Below are 16,520 nucleotides of genomic sequence, written 5' to 3'. Positions count from 1 at the left end.
GCGGGGGGAGGCGGTGAGGGGATAGGGCTCCTAGGATTCCAAGATCAGGAAATCCGAAGAGGCTACTTTGAAAAATCTTCCGCAGCATCCCTCCCAGCAATGAATAAGACCCCCGCCGACAACCACCACCGCCGCCGCCGCAACAACAAAGAAAGCCGAGAAGGGCTGACAAATTTAGAGAGAGAGAGAGAGAGAGATCGGCCATTTTGAAAGGAACGCCGAGAAGTGAGGAGGGGGAAAGGAAGAAAACGGCGAACAGGAGCGACCGAGTGACAAAGAGAGAAGCGAAGGGGAAGAGGAAGGGCACCGCCCGGGGCCAGCGAAAGCTCTCCCGGGTGAAAGGGGGACTGGTTTGGGAGCGGAAAGTGTTCAAGCCCTACCTGATCGCGGATCCTTTCTAGGGGCGCACCGAAGCAGCAAAATACGGGACGGAAGAAAGGAGAGCGAGTGGAAGGGAAGCACACCCCTCGTCCCGTTTATACTGCTTACTCTCCAATTTAAATATATGCATATGCATATAACAGACTCCAAGCAGAGGTTCTGGGAGCAGTCGCCCCTCCTCCTGCGGCTGAACTACGAGAGGGAAAGCAGGGGAATCAACAAAAGGTCCTCCCCTGTCCTCTGGACAGCAAGCCCCGCCCCCTTTGTAGCCACGTGATTTCATTCCTTAGGGTGTTTGCCAACGAACCAAGTCCCTTTAAAAAACAATAAATAGAAGCGGCGGCGAATGGCAGGAGAGGAATCAACGGGTCTCCTCCGTCTCTCCATCTCCAAACAAGACAAAAAGCAGCTCAACAGTCCAAATCCCCCAAGCTACATCCAGAGTACAGAGGCGTCAAGGCGTCAATTATCTCTGCCCAGCTGAAACAAAACCGAACCGGAACGAGCAGCTATAACTCAGCTGTACCGGGGAAGAAACAAAAGCCGCGGCTTTGGTGCGCCCTTCCCTTCCCCTCTCCTCACTTCGCCGGGTCAAACCCTTGAGTCAGGCTGAAGAAAAGACGTGCCTGCGAAGGCAAGGAAGAAAAGAAGTGTCGAGAAGACGTTTAGGAAAATCTGCTAAACTGCAATAAAAAAATCCTGTAGTCTTTGAATATTGAATAGACAAACACGCGCGCCTCCTGTCCTACAGCCTCAGATTAATTTAGTGAAAATAAATTCTGCCCGGTTCCAGCTCTATTGAATTCCAGGACTTTTACTTGAAATCTGAACAATTGCCGCGTGAATAAAACATGCAATTTCGCGACAATTCTGCTCCATATGCACTTACGAAAATTGACACGTTACGAATGTGAGAAAAACCGCTAAGAGGGAAAGAGAATAAAAATACTGTAGTAATTTACTGTATTTCTCATGTGTCTGTATTCTTCGACTAGAGCATATTTAGACACTATACTCTTTACTTAACAGTAAATAATTTTCTAAAACCTAAATCCATACGATCCAGTTGGTTGCTTTGATTATGAGAAAAATAAAGAAAATAAAACAAAACACAAAATAGAAACAGATTAGGGGGATGTTGCGGATTATCTTTCTTGACAGTAAGAAATGATCCAGCTAAAAATTAAGGACAGCAGGATACCAGTTCAGATGGGTGTTGCAAACAAATGACTTTAAAAGATAAACTAGTGAGGCTCAGAATATACTGAAAGTAGTTTGCTTTTCAATCCGGAGTACCGGATTTCGGTTGCGGGAGTCTACTCACAAATAATCCTTTTTGGAAGTAACGATAAACATTTTATGAGCAGAGTTAAATTTAAAATACCGTACGTTCTATTTGCTTTTCTTATGGCTTCAAAAAGTCAGCTCTTTTGAGGAGTGGCTGGAATTTGCTTTTTGGGGACTTTTGGTCCCAGCTCTGCTTTTGATCTTCCTTTCCAGGGGATAGAAAAGGAGAGTTCAGTGGCTGCTGCGCTCAGGATGGTCTGGTGGTCAGTTTAACACCAACCTCCCTTAAGGGGTCGCGTTTTTTAAAATCCTCTCTAGTGGTAATGACGGCGAAGAGTTGGTGATATTCTAAAATCTATCCGTCTGTGGTTCTACTGTGTACTATTCTACCGTCAGATTCTTCAACCCCATTTAGTTCCATGAAAATGTCCTCATATCACGATTACATCCTTCCTCGTGTGATCTATAAACCTGCACGTGGTCGGTGCGGGCCACCTGGACTTATTTGCTGCCTGCCTGGGGGTGAAACTCCGCGCCTATTCACGCGAGTTTTTTCAGCGCTACCGAGCCAGATTCTGGACAAGCAGGCAGACCCCCTCTTTCCTTGCTTAAGAGTCGTGGCGGCGACTCAAGATCGTGATTGGGAAGAGCAAGGCGGGTTTCAGATCCATCCAGTGGTTGGTGAATGGGTCATAAATCCTGATTAAAAAAGGATAAGAATAGGAAGAATGAAAGCTACTTCAGGACTTTATATCTGTCAAATTAAGACAGATTAACTTGCATCCCTTTTGGTAGCTCTAAGGACGCCCAGCGCAGCTAGATTCAAGTGCGGCAGCAAATTGGGCGCGCTCGAGCTATTGCTGCTGCTGCTGGACGAACATTCGCGTCAGCCAGACGTCACACCTTCTGGCAGACGTTTTTGAATGGGGGAAGCTGCTCTTTTCGCTAGCCCTCGAAGATTTCAACCGACAGCCCCAGAAAGGAGATCAAAGCGATGTTTCAGAGATCAGTAGCCGAAAACCACTTCCTTCGAAAAACAGGATTCCCCAGTAATGCCGGAGGAGAGGCAGTTAGTTGCTGAGGAATTCCGCTCCCCCTTCCAGCTCCCTCCTTTCCTCCCTAGAAAACCAGGCCAGCGAACCTGCCTGACAGTCGTTCAGGATCTCGAGGCGCAGAAACCACCCCCTCCGAATCTTGTCACCCCCATACAATTGTCTCTCTGATTCCTTCGGACCCACCGCGGACATCTCTTTTCGGTCTCCAATTGAAAGCGAAGAGAATGGATCGGGGAGAAGCGATTCTTCCCTTCGAAGTGCCAGATTTCCCCCCACCCGGTACCCTCCGGAGAGTTTGGACTATTAGTCCCATCGTTCTGACAAGGCAGGGGCCCGGTGGTCGAACAGTCGTTTGTATTATCTCCCCGGATTCTTTTTTTTTGGGGGGGGGGATATGTCGAATCCATGTTTTTCTCTGTTTCCCTCCTTTATTAAGTCAATGGCCCAATATTAAAAAAATATCATTTCAGAAATTGAAATCTTTCTGGGTTCTACTACTGCTTAATTTAGTGCCGCTGATTTCAATGGGATGAACTGATTCACGGCGTTTCTTCAAATATTCAATCACGATTTGGCATGCGGTCTGCCCTATCCATGGTACACAGCATAGCCCAATCAGCCGGCGGAAGGCATTTCCAGATCCTTTGGCAGACAGCCGTCATTTTCTGACCAGAGTGACTTTGCCGCAGTTTCTCCCGGAGACCCACTGATGTCTCTACCTGCCTGGATCCATAGGAAGGAGCCATCAGGGGAGCCATCTGGGTCACTAAAATCTAGAGCCCGAGGCTTCCTCGCCCTTTTTTGTTTTGCTCCGCGCCGGTGCTCAAAAGCACTGGAGCCCCACCTACTATGTGCGGAAGTTTGGGTGGAAGGTAGATAGCAACCTCCAGGCAGGGACCAGAATCGTGGAGGGAGCGGGAAATTGCAACCAAGCACCGGCGACTCTGCCCGCACAAAGACAAGTGCCTGCCTCTCAGTTCTCCCCCATCAAATAAGTGATAATGCTTTAGGGTTGATGTCGATTTTTTTTTAGCCTTCGGTCTAAGTTTTCGAACCCTGCATTTTCTTAGGTGTGCGCACTAACCTGAATTAAGAGTGCAATCCGAGAGAAACTTGCTCAAAGATTAGCCCAGGCGAGATTAGAGAGTTTTACTGCTGGTCAAGTAGACAGAATAGAACCTCAGAAAGCCAAGGGGACATCTTAATAGTCCATTGCTCCCTGCTCCCAACACAGAAGCTGTTGGTTCTCTTTCACAGGGATACAAGTTATGTAGGAAGAATTTTAGACACATAGTACATACCGGAAGTATATAAAGTAAAATGAAGTTTGCCCTGCAATGCCAAACTTTGCATATTTGCAAGAGACTATGGCACACATCCCTATACAGGTTTACAAGTTCACTGGGTTCAAGAGAGCTTACCCCCAAATTTAAGTACAAAATCAGCTTTGTGATTATCTTGCAGAAATCTGCTGTATTTCCAGTTGTTGTTATGCTAAGGGATAGTATAATATATCAAATTAAATTAAGTGGCAAATCTTTTTTTAAGATAGTGCTTTTTAAATTTTTGCTGTACCAAAATTTTCAGCAGTTTTTTTTGCCTAGAGAACTTTTTCCTTTTTCACAGAGGTAAAATATAGAACTAGAGACACAGTAACAAATGAAAGTACATAAAAATTATGTCCAAATAAAATTGTTTACGTTTTTAAAGCAAATTGTAACCAGTTCTGCTTTAATTGTTCCTTCCACATTTAACCCTCTCTGTAATATGGAGAAAACTGTAGCTGATCTTTCTCCTTTTATCTTTATCTGACACATGAAATACAGGTCAGTTTCCCTAGATAAGAAATAGGCTAGTTATATATTTATTTGTTTCCTCTCTTTATTATTTTTTAAATAACTCAAGCCATAAGTAATACTCCTTCCTCCTATTATCACCACAACAGCAACCCCATGAGTTGAGTTGGCCTGAGAGAAAGTACCTTGCCCAAAGCCATCCAGCTGGCCTAAGGGAGGACTGGGATTCATAGTGTCCTGGTTTCTGACCTGATGCTTGAACCATTGGGTCAAATTGGCTCTCAAAATGTTGAGAGCCATTATTGTGAACATTATGATTCACAACATTACCTAACCACAGGTGTTCTGATACAGTAGCACTACTTTTTTATTTATGTGCCTTCAAAACAGTTTTGATACTTAGCAACTGCCTGGACAATTTTCTGCAATTTATTTGGCAATATCTTGAAAATTGGTTGGCCTTGTTTCCTAGGGATGAGAATGAGTGACTAGCCAAGCTGACTTTGTGCTTAAACCCTTTGGCTTCTAGCTTGGTGCCTTTACCACTCACCAAAATGCCTTTATATCTCCAAAATAATGGTTGGGTAACTCTCTAAATCAGTACTTCTCCACCTCAACAACTTAAGATGCATGGACCTCAACATAGGGAAGGGAATTCTGGGAGTTAGTTCACATACCTTAAATCTGCTTGGTTTGAGCACAACTAGTCTAAATCACCAGTGAGAAAATGACCTGAAAGTTGTTTGTAACCAATTATACATATGAGGACCTGACAATTATAAAGCTTCTTCAGTGAAGATATCTGAGAAAAAAGTCACAAAAATAGCAGTCTGGAGAAGCAGCTCCTAATGTTATGGAAATATCCAGGACATTATAATAATTCTGTTTACCAAATAATTTAGATCTGATATTTCCAGCACTTCTTCCTCTTTCTCTAGGGACAAGAAAAGTAAGACATTTTGGTTAAAACTATTGGGTGCACTTGATGAAAAATTGTATAATTCCAGGCCTATTTGACCAGTAACATGTAGTCCAACCCTGGGCAAGTTTGTCAACAAGCTCAACAACTTTCACTTAGATGAAAGAAGGTTATTTTCAATGAAGTTTCCCCAGGATTTCTGGTAAACAGGAATTTCCTAACAGACACAAGGTATTTTTAAGAAGTCTTGGTTCCTCTAGCATCTTGTCAGAACTTTGATTTGCCAACTACTGCCAGACTGTGGATTGGATCTTTTATTTTAATGGACAAAAAATAGACCAGGCTGTTTTAAAGAGATTTCATTCCTAACTCTCTATGATAAATGATTAGATAGGGTATTATTTACTAATCCCATTTTAAGATACAGCTGTAAGATGCATCTAAAATCCTCTCAACTACCGGTAGGACAATGACCTCTTCAGCTTCATTCTCCGATGAATCAGGGCTGTCGTATATTTTCAGCACAGTCCTACAGAAAGATTTTCTCTGGACACCTCTGGACTACAGAAAGCATCGACCCATCGCCCCTCAGAAAACGAGAACAGCACAGGAAGATCTAGTGTTTCCTTTGAAATGCTTTTCCTCCCGCCTATCTGCAGAAAGAAGTCTTCGTTTAATTTACTTGGCGATCTACCTCCGAACCCGAGATAGTACAGCCTAGAGGAAATCGTGAAACACTAAATTCTTTCTCTCTTCTCGACTTGCCAATAAATATAAATCCCGCTACACCCAACAGGTCTGTAGGTGAATTTTGAAAATTGCTGGCCTGAGGATCTGCTCGACGAAAGGGAAGAGGGATCGGTGGGGAGGGCTGGGCGCCGCCCTATGTTGCTCTTCCTCTCCAGGGCAGACTCTTTTGGAAACACACCAAGAAAGTTTCCAAAGGTTTGCCGAAAGGCGACGACAGGGCAAAAGTCCCGTTACTGCCCGCATCCTGTCCTCTAAATTGGTGAGAAAAATCGATGCTCTTTGGAGACACTGAAATGATTGAACATACACTTTTCATCCGACTCCTCGGTAGGAAAAGTTAAATTCGAGGGAGAAACCCGAGGGGGTTCAGGAGTATGCTGATGGGGCAGCTGATTCCTTTTCGAAATTCAGTTATACTGTCATATGACAGAAACTGTTATAACTATATAGCCCTACGTATTTCTCTTCTTTTCTCTGAGTGGGACAGGCACTCCTTTTTTCTATCCCTCAGTCGAAAGACCGTCAGCCTTGGCTGTGTCCATCCGACGGCTCGGAGAAACACCTAGTGGCTGCGTTGACATAATACGCAACTGGCTTCTTTGAATTTGCGGAGTTAAGGCTTAGAAGAACCCAGCCCGTTTGGTTAGTTTCCGTCTCTGGTCCCAAGAGAGTCGCTAAGTTGCTAAGAATTTGCCACTTAGCACATTGGTTCTTGCTGGTTCTCATTAAGGTACTACGGCAACAGCAGTTTTGATTTCCCGCGGCCCTCTCTCATTTCCGGCTCATGGAAGCCACTACCAAATTTTTCTTGGCCAGAAACACCCCCCCCCCCAACACCTTTACCGCCCGTCTTCTTCCGATTTCTGCCTAATTCTGAATATCTGACACCACCACTTTGCCTCTTTCAAAGACACCGCCTGTCTGCTCTAAAAACACCCAACGACTCGCATCCGAAGGCCAGTGTCAAACTGCGCCGAAACAGAGCGAAACCAGCGGAAGAGACGAAGAGCCCCAATCTCTTGGGAATGCTTGCGCTGAGCGAGCTTAATCTGGAATCTAGCCCGTCCAGCTCTCGCGGAAAGGAAAGGAAATGGAAGGGAAAAAGAAACGCCCCAGAGGGACACAGATACGCAGCGCCCTAGACAAATCTAATGGCGTTTGGTTTGACCCCGCAGACGTGTTGTGCTCGACGTCGCTGTAACGAAGCGGCCTGTCAGTTTCGGGCTCTCCGAATGATAGCCGCCCAGCCCGGTTAGCAAGGGGCGGCCCAGCCAGTTCGACGCTCGCTAGTGGGGACAGGAAGCGGGACAAGAGATGGAATTCGCAAGATAACTTTCCCCACCGGCAGATTTTCGCTCACGTTGTGGGGTGAAACGGCTTTTCCCAAATATTGTCACCCATTCAGAGCTCCGTAATCTTTATAAAACGAATAGCCTGTTCTGACTCCATGCAAATTTAAACATGCCGAGTTGTTTCAAGAAATGTCCCACCGCCCCTGTTCGTGAGGTCTTTGGATGGAAAGATTGACAGTTGTCCAAAGAGCGGGCAAAGCTTTCGAGTTCTGTGTATAGCTTGAATAAATCTTTTTCAAACGGAAAACTCACAGGAACCGAACCCGAAGAGTCCCCGTCTTTTCCAGGAGAGGGTTAAACATGAAACATGTATTTCAGTGAAGAAAGGGAAGCGGAGAGACGATCGAGACAAGGCCATTTGTAGGGCAGTTGCAAAGCACTTAAGCTCCGGAAGGGGCTCTGAACTCTGGATCTGGCATGGATCGTCTCATTTGGAAAAGGACTCGAAATCAAATTAAACTTTTTGTTTCGCGCTACTTCATATCCTCCCTCATCTATTCCCCACGATTTATTCTGCCTCCAGTGGCAGAATGTAGAAAGCATTTTTCAGGTTAGAAATGGCTATCCAAAGCAAAAAGAAAGCGTTTACAGCAGTCTCTGTGGCGCAATCGGTTAGCGCGTTCGGCTGTTAACCGAAAGGTTGGTGGTTCGAGCCCACCCAGGGACGGGTGTCACTTTTGGTAACTGTTACCCAGTTGTCTTAAAGTCCCATCTTTCAAGAGAGAGAGAGAGAGAGAGAAAGAATTCAAAATGAAGGTATAAAGGGTCCATAGAATTCTTTATTGTCCATAGCCAAACCTACCAGCTTCTGCTTGTTCCACTGGAAGTGCATTTTAGTGGTAATTCTTATAGTAATTTTATTGAAAATTACTAATACACACTAAAACACTGAAAAAAAAAGAAGGTGCAGGAAAGAAAAAAATAGAAAATAATGGAAAATAAAGACAAAATAAGAGTGTGAAAAATAAAAATATATAAAGAAGTGACTTCCTATCTTCATCACAAGTATAAACAATTATAGTAACTTATAATCTTCTGTTAAAGTACAGCAAATATCTCCTCTTCCCACATTCCATCCTCTATCGATAAACAAATCCATAAAATATAATCATTTCAGGACTGATGTTGGCAAAAATCCATTAAGGATAATAACAATTTAACTTTGATCAAATAAATCAACTATACTAGTGATGGCGAACCTTTTTTGGCTCGCACTGCCAAAAGCAGGGGTAGTGCAGGGGGGTTGTGTGTGGGTGTGTCACACCCATAATGCAATGCACTACTCCCCCAGCACGCATGCACACATGGTCAGTGCTCTCCCCCATTTTTTGCATGCTTTTTTCACCTTTCCTAGGCTCCAGAGGCTTTATAGGGGCCTGGGGAGGGCGAAAACAGCAATTGCTAAAATCAATCCCACGTGAAAAAGTATTCAAAGCCTTCTTGATTTTAATTGTCAATTTATTTATTCCTGCACATTGTAATATTTATTCATTTAATATCTCTGTTTTTCCACTGTTGTGCAAACACAACTCCAGCAGCTGCTAACATGTGTAAAATTAAATATATATTATACTCCCTTTCAAATAGCCAACAAAATATATCTGGTTTTAATTCCATATCTTGCTTTACGATTGCTTCTAACCACTAACTTCTGAATAGGTACTTGGACCGACCTAAGTACTAATTCATAATTTCATATCCGGTCACATGGGTGGCAAGCCACTCCCATCCAGTCACATGGACTGCAAGCCACTCCCTCCGGTCACATGGACTGCAAGCCACTCCCACAAAGCAGGCCACATCCACAGAGTAGGTTCCAACAATTTTTGAAACCCACCACTGCTTCAGGAGCTTCCCTGAAGCCTTCCGAGTGCAAAAACTGACCCTATGGGCAAACTGGAAGTTCGGGAATGGACTTCTGGTTTGTCCGTAGGGGTGTTTTTAGTCCTCTGGAGGCTTCAGGTACCTTCAGGAGGCTTAGGTTCCCCATCCCGGAACTATACGTTCCTTCCTTTTACTTCCAACAATCTTGATTTTTGGTTCCTTAAAATAGTGTGCTAGAATTTAATTTCTTTTCATTTTTTCCTTTGTCCCATCTCATAAAATTCTTTCAAAGGTTTAAGAAATCTGTTTTGAACACCCAATATAGGAAAATAATTCAGGTCACTTTCTTGGGTCATTATTTCTATATCCTGTTTAATTATTAAGACATTGGCTGGTTTCTTTCATACATTCAATGTAATATCTTTTTCAATGTTATTCTTGCAGCCTATCATTTTTAAATTGATTTTAAAATCAATCTCAATCTTATCAAGAAAAACCTGTTCCTCTTCCATAACATCTTTTAAACACAGTCAATCTGCGGAGGCACACACACTCAAAATTTATCTGGTCTATTATTCAAAAATATCCTTCAATATGTCTAATGTTAAAATATTTGCTTCATTTTGATATAAAGATGAACTTGAATGTTTGATGAACTTGAATGTTCTCTTCCTTTAACTGTAATCTTTAATTCTTCTAGTTCCCTCCAGTGTTCAATTTTTAAAGTCTTATTACATTTTTTTTAGCAACCACCCCTGCCTCGAAATTAAAAGTGCTCTGTTAGACTTACCTATTGCACTGCCACAATGTATTTTGCATTGCTTGGTGTGAACCAGCTATTGTGGTTTACACATTCACTTTTACCCAATACATTAATCCCTTTCTTAGTAGACAATGCTTTCAAAAGCACAGAAAAGAAGTAAGAAACTCAAAGAAATTAAAGGTGTAAAATACAAAAAAAGAAGAGAAGATATTCCTCAATTTAATTTAGGTGTCTATAGGTTTAAGGCCAGTACACTGTGATTTTATAATGCAACCTGTGGTTTATATATTTGCATCTGATATTGGAATCTACATAGAAAAGGCCAGCTGTTGTGAGATTGTTATCTATCTTCTGCTATTTTACTTGTCATCATGGTTTACACAATCTTGCATTCTTGCTTTCACCATCTCCACAGAGGGCTTCCAGCAATGCCTTTCATTCTTTCAGCTTCTCACCTCTCTCTCTTTTTCAAGATCTCATCCACACTGTTCATAAAGTAACTCACCATTCCTTCAATATTTGTTGACAAGGGAAAAGGCAATATTCATCCAACAGATTATTAGCAAAAGTCTGGAAATAAGATGACCAGTATATCAATGGTATGATTATTCTTGGAAATGATGATGAATGATTATATTGCTCAAAATGGGACGTGATGGCTCAGTGGCTAAGATGCGGAGCATATTGATCAGAAAGGTTGGCAGGTTGGCAGTTGGAATCCCTAGTGCTGCATAATGAAGTAAGGTCCCGTTACTTGTCCTAGCTTCTGCCAACCTAGCAGTTGAAAGCATGTAAAAATGCAAGTAGAAAAATAGGGACCATCTTGGTGGGAAGATAACAGTGTTCTGTGTGACTTTGGCATGCCACATGAACACAGAGCCACATGAACACAGAGACGTCTTCGGATAACACTGGTTCTTCGGCTTTGAAACAGAGATGAGCACTGCCCCCTAGAGTCAGGAATGACTAGCACATATGTATGAGGGGAACTTTTACCTTTACCTTATATTGCTCAAAAGTGGTATTGTATTAAAACTACCCCAGATTTTATGCTTTTCAACGGTATAGGGCCATAATAGAGAACCTATGGCATGCGTGCCATAGGTGGCATGTGGAGCCATTTGTTAAGGCATGCAAGGCATTGCCCTGTCAGCTCCAGCGCCTGACTTCGGCCTTCTTTTGAGGCCATTTTTCGCCCTCCGGAGGCTTCCTTGAAGCCTCTGGAGCATGAAAAACCGGCCCTATGGGCAAACTGAAAATTCAGGAACAGACTTCCGGTTTGTTTATAGGGCCATTTTTCGCCTGCCAGAGGCTTCAGGGAAGCTTCTGGAGCCTTCAGAAGGCTTCCCGGGAGGCTCCAGAAGGAAAAAAAAACAGCTGTACAAGCAAACCGGAAGTGACTTCTGGTTTATCTGTAAGGCTGTTTTTCACCCTCGGGAGCCTTTAGGAGCCTTCCTTCAGGGAAGCCTGAAGGGCTTCTGGAGGACAAAAACGGCCCTATGAGCAAGTCCATTCCGAACTCCTGGTTTGCCCGTAGGGGTGGTTTTTCGCCCTCCGGAGGCTTCAGGGAAGCCCCTGAAGCCTCCGGAGGGCCTCTGGGGTGTGGGGGGAGGCTGTTTTCATCCTCCTGTTCCCTCTTTTCATTAGCCAACAGGCAGTGTGACTTATAAATATTTACAAATCAAATAAAAAACAAGGTTTTCAGACAATAGAAACTGAATAGTAAAGATGAAATGTCCCTTTTTAGTGCTAGCTTTAATAAGGCTACCAATCTGGACTGTAACATTGCAAAAAACTATAGGTTTTGGTATCCAGACTGCAACACAGAGATACAAAAAACTATCTCTTTGCTGCTATCTGTATACTGCAATGTTTGCAATTCAAATCTATCTTAATATAGCAAAGTTGCTGAGGTTGTGAAACATTAGTCTACATGAAAGATTTTTAAAAAGTATTAAAGGCAGAATGACATCTTGATTCAACTCTCCCATTCTACTGTGATTTGTTGTTGTTGTTGTTGTTATTGTTAGTTGCGAAGTTGTGTCTGACCCATCGCGACCCTATGAACAACATTCCCTCAGGCCCTCCTGTCTGCTACCATCCTCACGCCAACTGCTTCAGTGACTCCATCCAGTCACCTCATTCTCTGCTGTCCCCTTCTTCTTTTGCCCTTCATCTTTCTCCAGTGAGTCCTTCCTTCACATTAGGTGGTCAAAGTATTTAAGTTTCATTCATCTTTAGGATCTGGCCTTCTAAAGAGCAGTCAGGTCTCCTCTAGGACTGACCAGTTTGATTGCCTTGCAGTCCAAGGGACTCACAGGGTCTTCTCTAGCACCATAGTTCAAAGGCCTCAATTCTTTGGCCCTTAGCCTTCCTTATGGTCCAACTTTCACATCCATACATTGCAACTAGGAAAACCATAGCCTTGAATATACGCACTTTTGTTGGCAGGGTGATGTCTCTGCTATTGTATTTACCTTCTAACAATTTTTTTTACTCTGCCAATAAGTTTCTTCCTCTATCATTTTTTTTCTATCCTGAATTAAGTGATTGCAGGATCATAAAAAGAGGGTTTGGTCTATGGAGAATCTCAACCATCCAATTCATGGATGTTCCAAAGGTGCTTTTCCAAAAGACAACTGGACTTTCATGGGTTTTTTTTATTTGAAAACATTTCGCTTCTTAGAAGTTTCTTCAGTTCTTTCTATGTCGAACCCCAGGTCTAAAAAACATTCGAAGGAGCAGAGAAATTGTAGATGCACACCAGCTTCCCAATTTTCTTCACTTGATTCGTATTAATTATGTTGTGTTGTAATATAGTTCCTTGTGCAGGTGTGTGTCCTCCATGGCCTAGTTCATACTAGGGCCTGCAGGGTCACGCTGAATCACACAGGAGACAACTGGCTCCGAGAAAGCCATAACATCCTGATAATGCATAACATAACATCCTGAGATGTGCCCTACCAATGACGCCCAGGATTTGACTATATATAGAGAGAACTTTCCTGAAACAGTAGATTAGAAATTGTACTGTTACAGGCTGTTTTTAATCACATGCTATTGCTCCTCCTGCCTTTGTCCTGTCTCAATAAAAGGGGCTCTCAGGTTTTCATCTGGGTCGCTCCATCCCGAGAAAATTTGTCTCCTGTCTTTTCTCAACATTGGCCTCATGGGCGAACAGTGGAAACTTCACATTTGGTGACCCCGACGTGATTGACGCGACGTGATAGACGCGACGTGATCTTCCTGTGTCACCAGCCTTTCACTCATCCCCGACTTGGCAAAGTCTCGCAACCAGGGCCGGCCGTTAGCGAACGGAGCACCCTCCCAATCGTGAGTATGGGCTCAGGTTTCTCGAAGGCTCAGACTGCACACCTGCAGGAGCTTCGGGAAATCGTTAAATCGTCTGTTGCAATCTCTCAAGCGACAGGCCATCCGCTTCCCATTCCCCCGAAAAAACATTTCCTCTCTCTATTGGCTTACATCTAAGAATTGTCCCATTTACCCTGAGAAGGGCTCTCTTAAAGTAACCTCGAGCCCTGCCGGAAGTTCTCACTACTTGGAGACTTCTTGTAAGATGCCTTCAAATTCATGAGGAAGATATGCAGGGGGCTGCTTTTAAGCCTTCGGCAACATCTCCCCCGCACTACGAGGAGATCGCCTCTCCTGCTGGCCAGGCGATGGCCCTCTCCGAAACTCCTCCACCTCCCCCGGCCTCTCCGGAAGAGAAGGTTTCTCCTCTCCCTTCCGCCCCTTCCCCCACCGCACAGTGTGGCGTAGCGCTCTCCAAGACGCTCTGCGCGATGCTTACAATCAAGGGGACATGGAATTGGCAGAGGATTGTTTCCCCGTAACCTTTCAAACCAACGCGGCTGGGGTGGTTGTGCCTAATTATATCTCAATCCCCTATAGAGCTCTTAAGGATCTTAAGCAAGCCGTTTCCACCTATGGGGTGCAATTCCCATACTGCAGGGAACTGTTCCAAACCCTTTTGTCAGGCATGCTTCTTACCCCCTCTCAGTTTGCCATTTGGGCCTCCGAATACCTTAAAGAGATTAACAAGGCAATTGCCAAGGGTCTGTCCAACAATGTTACCGCCCCTCAGCTACAGGGAGGGGATGGGTTTGATACGGGGCCTCTGCAGGCCACGGCCCCCTGGGAAGCCCTTGGAATTCTTTTCACAGATGTTTCACAGAGCAATTGATTTATAGGATCCGAATTGGAGTGGAGAAAAATGGTTTTGTGCATGTGTAAGTTTGTGTGTGTATGTGTTTGAGTGAGCGAAGGATCCAGTAAGGGAACTGCGCCTATTTAGTAGGTAAATTATGGGGACAGGTTGGGCAGTAGAGAGTACAGAGAAAGTGATGAAAGAGTGGGAGAGAGGAAGAAAGAAAAAGAGTGAAAGAGACAGAAAGACAAAGAGGAGAGAGAAGGGAGAAGGAGAAAGTGACAGAAGAGTGGAAAAGAGTGAAAGAGAATGTGAACAGAGGGACAGAGAGAGAAGAGAAGAAGAGGAAAGAGATATCCCACAGCCTTTATAACACCATTGTGTTTGTTATAGAAAAGAACTTAATTCTTGCTAGTCTTTATGTGACTCAGATTATAACCTCTCTGTATGAGTCTTATCTCTCTTCTTCTACTGATTCACAACTTTTGTCTCTGTTTCTCACTTTACAAGGTCTTGTCTCCTCTCGCTGTTATTGTTTCCATGTCTCCCATATCTGAAGTCATCAGCCTTTCCCTGGGCCTCTCCAGGAGGGCAATGATGTTGCTGACGCTGCAGCATCAGCCCCCCCACCCCATGTCAATGTTTGTTCTGCTATCACACCTTGGGATAGCCACTCTTACTTTCACCAGAATAAAAAAGCGCTCATAAAACCATTTGGCATTACTGCAAATGAGGCATCTGCCATTGTTCAGCATTCCCCACCTGTAGCCAGCAGGCAAACCCTCTCCCTATGGGGGGTAAACCCCAGGGGGACAGAGTGTTGCCAGATTTGGCAAATGAATGTTACCCAATATCCTCCATTTGCCCCTTGGAAATATTTACATGTTTCCATTGATACGTATTCAGGCTACATTATGGCATCCCCCCAAAGGGGTGAAGCCACCAAACATGTTATTAATCATTGTATTTGGACCTTTGCATCGCTGGGACGCCCAAAAGAGAAATTTGGCATTCCTTATAACAGCCAGGGTCAGGCGTTGTCTGAGCGCGCCAACCAGACATTAAAACATGTCCTGGACAGATATATTGGCAATAGGGGAAAATGCCCCCTGGCCTCCCAGCAGTGCAACACACCGGCAGCCCACCATCTTCGGCAGCGACTCGTCATTTTGCAGCTCCACCTACTGCAGACACCTCCCGTCCACCTGTCTACTATTGCTGCTTGCCTGACTTGACGTGGCGAGGACCTGCTGACCTGATTTCCTGGGAAAGGAACTACGCTGCAATCCAACTAAAAGACAAAGTTCTTTGGATTCCAGACGGCACGTAAGACCATATTTGCCAAAACCACCTATACAACCACCTACACAAACACAGAAGCAGCCTGACCATGACCAACCAACAGGAACCACAGCTTGAGGCTGTCTCTGTCTCTGACCTGGAACACAGAGCAGAGCACCCTCCACCCTCCACTCCCCCGACCGGCTGCCCCGTCTTTCGCCGCAGATTCCCCTACTATGTGTTTGGTTGAATGCTACCTGTTGTCATTATTTGAACCAGTCCGGAGAAATTGAAACCAGTGTGGACATATTACATGATACCGTTCAAGCAGTTGGACAAACATACAAGGCCTTGGACTCCTGGTGGGATTGGATGACCTCTTGGTTACCAAATTTTAGCTGGTTGGGAAATGTTTCCAAGACCGTTATAACCCTTGTTGCTTTGCTGATACTGTTGTGTTGCTGTATTCAATGTGTACCCTCTTTAGTAACTATGTGTAAGAATATACTCTCTAGCTTGGCTCCACAGAAGAACATTCACATTGTCAACCACATGGAGTTACATGGACAGTCAACCCCTTGCATGGGGAAAGCTCCCTTCCGTATGCCCAGCGACGAAGAAGGAGACGCTGCCTTTTAAAAAACAAAAACATTCCGGGTGTGTGTGTGTAGGGCAGTTTCTGCTGTCTGAAACACACATACACAGGGATGCAAAAACATCGCACCAGAAACATCTTTCCGACCTAAACGGCCAGGACTCACTATGCAGCCTCATGTAACATGAACTATGTGAGCCAGCTACTCCCACACATGCCCTTTCTCCCCCCTATGCCATGCAGCTTGTAACTTTCTATTCCCCCTTTGCCCACCCTTTGCCATGATGTGATTTCCTATTGGTTTATGTGTAGAATGCTGTGATTAGCCCTGGTAGATGAAGAGGGAAAG

At 44.3% G+C, this 16,520-nt stretch overlaps 1 protein-coding gene and 1 non-coding gene across 2 annotated transcripts in view; one reads left to right on the top strand and one right to left on the bottom strand.

The window, feature by feature from the left end:
• Positions 1-621, bottom strand: part of PCGF2 (polycomb group ring finger 2) — a 58,645-nt gene extending 58,024 nt beyond the window's left edge. Inside the window, 1 exon segment of the mRNA XM_032235558.1 lies at positions 381-621. The gene's annotated coding sequence lies outside the window, so the exon portion shown is untranslated.
• Positions 622-8,133: 7,512 nt separating this feature from the next.
• TRNAN-GUU lies at positions 8,134-8,207 on the top strand. The gene has a single exon. It is a non-coding gene; the product is annotated as a tRNA-Asn (tRNA).
• Positions 8,208-16,520: the final 8,313 nt, after the last annotated feature.

The sequence above is a fragment of the Thamnophis elegans genome, chromosome Z, assembly GCF_009769535.1.
Source record: "Thamnophis elegans isolate rThaEle1 chromosome Z, rThaEle1.pri, whole genome shotgun sequence".
Lineage (NCBI taxonomy): Eukaryota > Metazoa > Chordata > Lepidosauria > Squamata > Colubridae > Thamnophis > Thamnophis elegans.
Note: the sequence above shows the minus strand (reverse complement) of the source record. Positions and strands in the feature narration are given on the sequence as shown.